The sequence below is a fragment of the Muscardinus avellanarius genome (assembly GCF_963383645.1).
Source record: "Muscardinus avellanarius genome assembly, chromosome: 7".
Classification (NCBI taxonomy): domain Eukaryota; kingdom Metazoa; phylum Chordata; class Mammalia; order Rodentia; family Gliridae; genus Muscardinus; species Muscardinus avellanarius.
This window is the reverse complement of record NC_137793.1, coordinates 28,933,202-28,941,949: the sequence shown is the minus strand read 5'-3', so window position 1 is coordinate 28,941,949 and position 8,748 is coordinate 28,933,202.

Genomic DNA, 8,748 nt, shown 5'->3' with positions numbered 1-8,748 from the left:
CAGCCCTTTCAGGCTGGGTGTCACATCACAAGTGTTCTGTGTTGTCCCGGGGATAGCGCTGACCTGCATCCCTTTCAGGCTGGTGTCACATCACAAGTGTTCCGGGTCGTCCCGGGGATAGTGCTGACCCTCACCACTTTGAGGCTTGGTGTCACATAATAAGTGTTCCGGGTCATCCCAGATATAGCGCAGAACCTCACCCCTTTCAGGCTGGGTGTCACATCACAAGTGTTTGGGTAATCCAAGAGATCACGCTGACCCTCACCCCTTTCATGCTGGGTGTCATATCAAAAGTGTTCTGGGTTGTCCTGGGGATAGGGCTGAACCTCACTGCTTTCATGCTGGGTATCACATCACAAGTGACCAGGTCGTCCTGGAGATAGCACCGACCCTCACTCTTTTCAGGCTGGGTGTCACATCACAAGTGTTCTGAGTCATCCCGTAGATAGCGCTGACCCTCACCCCTTTCAGGCTGGCTGTCACATCACAAGTGTTCTTGGTTGTGCCGGAGATAACGCTGACCCTCATCCCTTTCAGGATTGGTGTCACATCACAAGTGTTCTGGGTCATCCTGGAGATAGCGCTGACCCTCACCCCTTTCAGGCTGGGTGTTACATCACAAGTGTTCTGGTCATCCTAGAGATAGCACTGACCCTCACCCCTTTTAGGCCAGGTGTCACATCACAAATGCTCTGTCTCATTCTGGAGATAGTGCTGACCCTCACCCCTTTCAGGCTGTGTGTCACATCACAAATGCTCTGTCTCATCTTGGAGATAGCTCTGACCCTCACCTTTTTCAGGCTAGGTGTCACATCACAAGTGTCCCGGGTTGTCCTGGTGATAGCGCTGACCTTCACCCCTTTCAGGCTAGGTTTTACATCACAGTGTTCCGGGTCATCCTAGAGATAGTGCTAACCCTCACCCCTTTCAAGCTGGGTGTCACATCACAAGTGTTCTGGGTGGTCCTAGAGATAGTGCCGACCCTCATCCCTTTCTGGCTGGGTGTCACATCACGTGTTCTGGGTCATCCTAGAGATAGCGCTGACCCCCATCCCTTTCAGGCTGGGTGTCACATAACAAGTGTTCTGGGTCGTCCTAGAAATAGCCCTGACCCTCACCCCTTTCAGGCTGGATGTCACATCACAAATGTTGCGGGTCCTCTTAAAGATATCACTGACCCTCATCCCTTTCAGGCTGGGTGTTACATCAAAAGTGTTCTGGGTCATCCTAAAGATATCGCTGACCCTCATCCCTTTCAGGCTGGTTCTGACATCACAAGTGTTCCTGATCATCCTAGAGATAGCACTGACCCTCATCATTTTCAGGCTGGGTTTCACATCACATGTGTTCCAGGTCATCCTGGAGATAGCGCTGACCCTCACCCCTTTCAGGCTGTGTGTTACATCACAAGTGTTCCGGTCGTCCTAGAGATAACGCTGACCCTCACCCCTTTCAGGGCAGGTGTCACATCACAAATGCTCTGTCTCGTCCTGGAAATAGCATTGACCCTCATCCCTTTCTGGCTGGGTGTCACATCACAAGTGTTCCGGGTCATCCTAGAGATAGTATTGACTCTCACCTTTTTCAGGCTGGGTGTCACATCAGAAGTGTTCCGGGTCATCCTAGAATTAGCACTGACCCTCACCTTTTTCAGGCTGGGTGTCACATCAGAAGTGTTCCGGGTCATCCTAGAGATACCACTGACCCTCACCCCTCTCAGGCTGGGTGTCAATTCACAAGTGTTCCGGGTCATCCTAGAGATAGCACTGACCCTCAATCCCTTTCAGGCTGGGTGTCACATCACATGTGTTCCAGGTCATCATAGAGATAGCGCTGTCTCTCATCCCTTTCCGAGGTTGCTTTTAAGCACTGTTTAGAACACCTGTCTCTGGCCCTGTGGTCTTTCACTCCCTGCAGCCTGTGACTTCTCCCTCACAGCTTCCTCTAGCATTGCCGCACCATGGTTACTCTCCATTGTCAAGCACTTAGCTGCCCACTAGTTGAACAAATGTTTCTAAATAGTAGAGTATGGCATATACTTTAGCTTGTGAAAAGTAGCAGCTAGAGGATGAACATTAGGACATCTTATTACAACGCCCTGCTGGGGTCCTCTCATCCCTCAGCCTGTTCCCGTGTCCTGACTATCTCAGGCTCATATTGTACAGTCTATCCTCTCTGAGGTCCTGTAAAAAGTGAAGGGAATCATCTGCCGCTCCCGGGAGTACTTTAGCCTCACTTGAGCCCATGAGGTTTCTCCATGAGGCCAGACCCTGCTGTTAAAACCATAACTCCTGCACGTGACCAGGCCTGGAATATGCAGGTACTCACGCTAATACTTTTCTCATGATTTGGAGTATGGGGAAAGGAATCTCCCTTCACCTGGAAGCCATCAATGTGGGTCTCTGTAGTGCTCTTGGGCTCGTAGAAAACCTAAGTTTCCTAAAGGAGAGTGTGAGGCATTGCTTCTGAATAGGAAGGGCAGCTGTAGGGGAGGGCTCTTCATTGCTTGTCTTTGAGGTATGGGGATTTTTTGGGATGTGTGATACTGGGGATGGAACCCTGGGGCATTCTACCTCCAAGCTACACCCCAGCCCTATTTTATATTCTTTATTTTGAAACAAGGTCTCACTAAGTTGCAGAGGGTCTCACTAAGTAGGGAAGACTGGTCTCGAACCCATGATCCTCCTATCTCAGCCTCCCAAGTACTAAGATTACAAGCGTGCACTACAACACCCAGCTTGGGGATTCTTTAAGAAGGAAATTTTCTTTCTGATCACCGGGACACTGGACAGAGGACTAGAGAGGTCATATTTTCCTCATCATAGGTCTGAAGCTGGATAAGCAGTCTCCTAGGTAAGCCACCAAGCTGACTTGTCAGTGTATAAATAAAGGCTGATCGTTGACATTGATAAGGAAATGCCTCATAGTCTAGGAAGACTCCCAAGTTAAAGGCCAGCCTGGACAATTAATAAGCTTCTGTGTAAAAAAAAAAACTTCTACCTTCGTACCCTTCCTCTACAAGACTCTAACTGCTATTCCCGTTTCCCGTCATGATCACATTTATGTTTTTGAATAATCATCTTTAAGAAGATTTAAAAAAAAAACCCTTCAGAAGTCAAGGGAATCAGAGAAATTATACTACCTCAGCACACTATCAGAACTAAAAAATACTTGACTTTTCAAGTAAAATGAACCCCCCAGAATAAAGCAAGTGAGCTATTTAACACAAGAAAGAGAGGTAAGCAGCAAAACTACCAAAGATAGTGATATTGTTGTATCACGGCTGAAATATTCTTGATTTTTAATATAACCCTAGTTGGGTTTTCATTTCGTTTATGTACTAGACCTTCCATACAAATAAAGGAAGGCTTATATGGAAGATTCCTCAGGCCAATTTTACTTTAAGAGCAATGTTGGCTACTTTTTCATGGCAAAGGAATTCCTCTGAGGTGGGAATGCCCAGTGCTGATTCTTGGAGACAGCACTAACCAAGTCACCCCAGAATGACTGGACCCTGGAGACGTCAGGCTAGTGGGCCCAGACAGTCCAGGCCCCACCTAAAGAGGAGCCCTGCAGCCCGAGAGCAGCCCCTGGGCTTCCTCTCTTGCATGATGTGTATGTGTACCTCACTATCTGTGTGACCCGAACACAAAAGCACAGTGGGCGGCACCATGCCAGCTGACAGGCATAGGAGTTTTAATTCAAGGTCCCTGGGGAGCAACAAAAGAAGATATGCCACGGGGAAGGTTTAGGAGGTTATGCTGTGGGAGAAGGTTGGTAAGAAATCATCACATCTGGATGTGATTAGGAGCTGAGAATACAGAGAGAATTCTGGAAAAGCAAGACCGAGGAGAGGTGGAGATAGAGGTGAGCCAAATGGCTGGGTGGGACAGATGAAGGCAAACGTTTAATTTTACAAACTCAAGAGAAAAGGTGATTCCCTGCCCCACCCAAGCCCTCCCCTAGGATCACAATTTCTTCCTCCTCCTCCTTCTCCTCTTCCTCATCCTCCTCCTCCTCCTCCTCCTCCTCCTCCTCCTCCTCCTCCTCCTCCTCCTTCTTGTAGTGCTGAGGACTGAACCCAGGGCCTCGAGTGTGATAGGCTAGTACTTTACCACTGAGTTACACCCAGCCCTTGTGCTCACAATTTTACACTTTCCTTGGCAGAAGAGAAGGACTTATTTCATCTACTGTGATCTGGATCACATCCCATCCCCTCTGGCTACTCATGCCATGTATAAAGATGGCTTTTGTGTTGGGGAAGAGTGGTCTTCTACTGCCCTACCTCCCCTACCCTGAGAATTCCCTCAGAAAGCCACAGTGAGGCTGGTTTACGTTGGTCTGAGTGACTTGGTGCAGAGACGGTGTCATGGGTGAGTTCTGCCCTTGTCCGCCCTTCTCATGTATGGCCAACCAGGATTCTGGTGCCCAGATTCTTTTGATAGGGGCCTTCATGTGCTTTCTATGGCCATGGAGTCAGAGATGCCCACATGCAGCTGGTGGGATGGGCACTGAGTTAATGCCAGACCATGCACCCTGACATGCAGGCCACGCCAGGTGGCATCTCCCTCCCGTGTCCCCGCGTAGTAGACTCTGCCTGTTCCTCTCTCCTTATGTTCCTGCTGCAACAATCTCACCTCCTCTCAGAGAGTGCGGAATAACTCAAAAGAAAGGTAACAGAAAGTTAAGTTTAGAATTCATGTTTCCAAACAAACCCTTTTTACAAGTGCAATTTTTCTTCCCTAGTCTAAATAAATCTCTTAGGTTCCTTTGAATTTCCAAATGGTTCTTGTACTGCCCGTTGAACAACATTCCACTTTTCTGTGTGCCATGCAAGGGACCCTGCAGGTTGGTCCTGGCTATTTTTGTTTAGCTTTTTTTTTCCCCACCTGCAAGTCTTGACTCGACAGTCTCGCAGCCTTTTCTCCACAGACCCCTTCCCTATATTCAGAATGTCTCTGCCGCCTCCCCTTATCCCCATTGCCTCCCCAGTCCTTTATTTAGAGGCCACTTCAGCTCTTCCCTGAGCCCTTCTCGGTCTCCCCACTCAGCCGGTTTTATGCCCTAGGCACATTTTTATACATGTATAAGCACCAATTTCCAGCTTCACAGCGTATCTGAACACAGTCACTTTCAAGTCTATACTCCATAGTGTACTAGTTCTTGCAAAACACACTTGCAGCTGGCACCTGCACAGGCGTCTCTCCAAACCTTGGAGCTCTCTGAGTCCCTGGGGTGAACCGCACATGCTTGAGCTGCCCTGTGCTCCAGCTCCCACCCCTCCCCTGGGGAGGATGTCAGTGCGAGGTGCAGCCTGGTGGGCACAGCTTGGCCCACTAGACTTCTTGCCCACTAACACCAAAGTTGCACCGTGGCCACTGGGAAAACATGATAAAATGGTGCTAACTTCTATTTTGAGCTTTTCTCCACTAGAGAAACCCTGATGCAACGTCCTGCTCTATTTCCAAAGTGTATGTGAGTGTTTTTGCAGCTTTTGCTGGCGGCAGTGTTCCCAGCCTACTTCCTTGCTGGCCTTTCCCTGCAGAGAAGGGGATGGTGGGCTAAGTACGAGCTGGGCATGAGCCCCTTTCCCAGCTTTTCATGGCCACTGCAGCCTAGTCTTATTTCTCCCTGTGACCATGAGAAGAGGCCACCTGCATCCCTGGGCAGCCAGCTGGAGCTTTCTCTCTCCTCTTGGAGACTCCACCGCATGTAGTCTATTCTCCAAAGCTCTCAAGATACCTTTGGCCTCCTTCTAAAACCCTGGGGGGACATTTTCCATGGGAAATTAACTTTTGATTTTCCTCACAGAGACAGGATATGACGGAGACTTCCTCGTTTTGTTCTGTCCATCTTTGGTTTTTATATCAAAGGGCAGAGCCAAGAGTATATGTCCTAAGGTGGAAGGCGGGTGAATAATTCTGTCACAAATGAGCTGTTCCCCTGAACTCGGCTGCCAGTGCGGGTCTAAAGGGGACTCAGACACGCCAGAGACTAAGACACTTCACATGGATCATCGCCTTTTGCAAGGGAGGTAAGGTCAATGGGACTCAGCGGCTATTTAGGACCCTTTGCTGCTACCTGAAAGGTATGTGGTTCCTTTTTAACACCTGTCTAAACCTCCACTTCACAGAAACGGAGAAGAGAAAATGATGGTGAGTCACCCTGGGAAGAGCCCAAAGGTGGTATCATCTTATCAGCTAAGCCTAGAGGCAGTATGGGGTGTTTCAAGTGAGGCTAAGGGGAAATGCCCATTTAGGCAGACCCCTGCCTCTTCAGACAGAAAGGATTCCGAGCCTCACTAAGGCTCCGTTCTTGGGGTGATTCCTCCCCCACAGAGACTCAGAGGGTGAAAATCTTTTCTTGGGTCTACTAAAATCAAACCAATGCACACCATTAGTACAGAGCACTGTAGTGGGTGTGAGAGGGGAGAGGGGGGAGGGCAAAAGCCCCTTCTACCCTCTGGGGCTTGCAGCTTGGGACACAGAAATAGGAGAAGGGCAAAAACACACCTGATTTTACAGTTTACAAAAGTAGCAACACAAAATATCATCATCTTTAAGAGAGACTCAAGAGCTGAGGAACTGGAGACCCAGAGAATATTTGGGTGTTATTTAGGAGCTGAAGATGCAGAGGACAGAATGGGAATGGGGCTGGGAGAGAGAGAAGAGAGGGAAGGAGAGAAACGGGCTTCCCCTGGGTGGAGGATGGCAATATTTTATTTTAGTGTGCATGCCCTATTACTCTCTATGTGTTCAGAAGGGAATCATCCAGATGCTCCCAAGAGACCAGGGTGAATATAAGCCACAAGCAAAGCTTAGCTCAGTCCGAGCCCCTTTCTGGTCATCCTGGCCCCCTGCGTTCTCCACTTCCCCAGATTTCCAACATTTTCATCCTCCTACTCATCCTCCCCAGTAAGATCTCTTTACCAGCACCATCTGAAGTTCATTTCAACAGTGGTGCAAATAGCTGAGATTGGAAAGGGTTTCTGTCAGGGGGAACGGACACTTCAGTCAGAAGCTGGGGTGGTGGCACATGCCTGTAATCCCAGTACTTGGGAGACTGAGATATGAGGATCACAGGTTCAAGAACAGCCTCAGCAATTTAGTGAGACTCTCAGAAACCTATCAAGACCCTGTTTTATGAAAGAAAAAGGCTGAGGGGGTAGCTCAGAGGTAGAGTGCCTCTAGGTTCAATCTCTAACATACCACAGGGCCTCAGGAAACTGACAGACCATATTTTGCTGGTTAAAACTATAGACAGCCAAGTATGGTGGTGCATACCTCTAACCCAAGTGCCGGGGAGGCTGAAACAGGAGGACTGCAGGTTTGAGGCCAGTTTTAGCAAAAGACTCTTGGCAACATAGCAAGACACTGTTTCAAAACAAAAATAATAAAAAATAAAAAGGGCTGTTGATATAGCTGAGAGGTAGAATGTCCCTAGGTTCAATCCCTAGGTTTTTTTTTTTTTAATTTGGAGGTAATGTTCTTGAACATTGAACCTCCTGTCTAAGAGAGGCTTTTGACATGGTCTTAGGGGAAACTCTAGTTTTGGTTAAGATTGTTTGTCTGGTAGTGGGATTTTAAAATCTGCGTGCACTGGTTGTTTGGTTGGCTGGTTAGTTGGTTTTGTGGCTGACACCTTGGACCCAGTCTCTTCTCCAGTGCAACTGTGAAGTGACTTATCAAGGTGAGAGGCGAGGTGGTCCCTAAAAGTGGTCATTGTTTCCAGTTTCAGGAGTGGCTGAAGCTTTTACTGAGACCTGACACACAACACAGCTGGGGAGGAATCTGTATCAAGAAAAGCCCAGAGCAAGGCTGTGAAACCAGGCAGTGAGGCGGAACTCTTACTCCACCATCCACTAGTTGTGTGTACAACAGTAAGTCCCTCAGCCACCTGTGCTGCAGTTTCCTTCTTTGCAATTTCAACTCATTAGTAATAATAGTGATAATGTTTGCAATAATAGTGCTTAGTAGATAGAAAGTGCTCAGTTTGTGTTTTTATTACTGTGAGCACATGCGTGCGTGCGTGTGTGTGTGTGTGTGTTTACAACCTCCTCTCCTGTGGCCTCATCGATGGAAATCACATGGGTGTATCATAACAGAGAACTGTGGTTCCTTTGGCAATGCACAGTCCTGGAACACACTGCCCAGTTTCTCGTTCCCTTGGGAGATGGCAGCCTTCCCCTGTCTAGGTCATAAGAGCATGCACTCATCCTTCGAGGCCACTCTGCTTCCAGCTCGTGGGGCCTGTCTAATGCTCCATCCCGTCCTAGAGGGAGGCCCCGTGTTACCACCTAGTACAAGTCTCAACCATTCTTCACAATCCAGGCATATCCAAATGGATCTCTAAGGAGAGTCTGAGCCCTTCTAGTTTTACAAGGCTTAGCTGGACACTCATGGCTTTGCCCTCACACCATTCTAATCTCTGTCTAGAGTCTAAAAGAAAAGATTGAGGCACAAAAGGGAAGAAAGAGTTACAAAAAAAAAAGAGGGCGAGAGAAGACAAGCCAGTGTGGACTGTGCTCCTTCCCTGTGGGTTTCCAGGCCTGCCACCGACACATTCCTGCCATGGGCCACAAAAGACAAGAGACCAGAGGGGACCAGAGCCTTGACCCCCCTCCAGTCCATGCCAGTTATTGGTTGCAATAACCATGGCCATCAAAATAGCCAGGCCCCCCTGGCAGGCAGTCTGGCCTCCTCCCATTAGGAATCTTCCAGAGGCCTGAAGCAGCTGCTGACCCGCTCC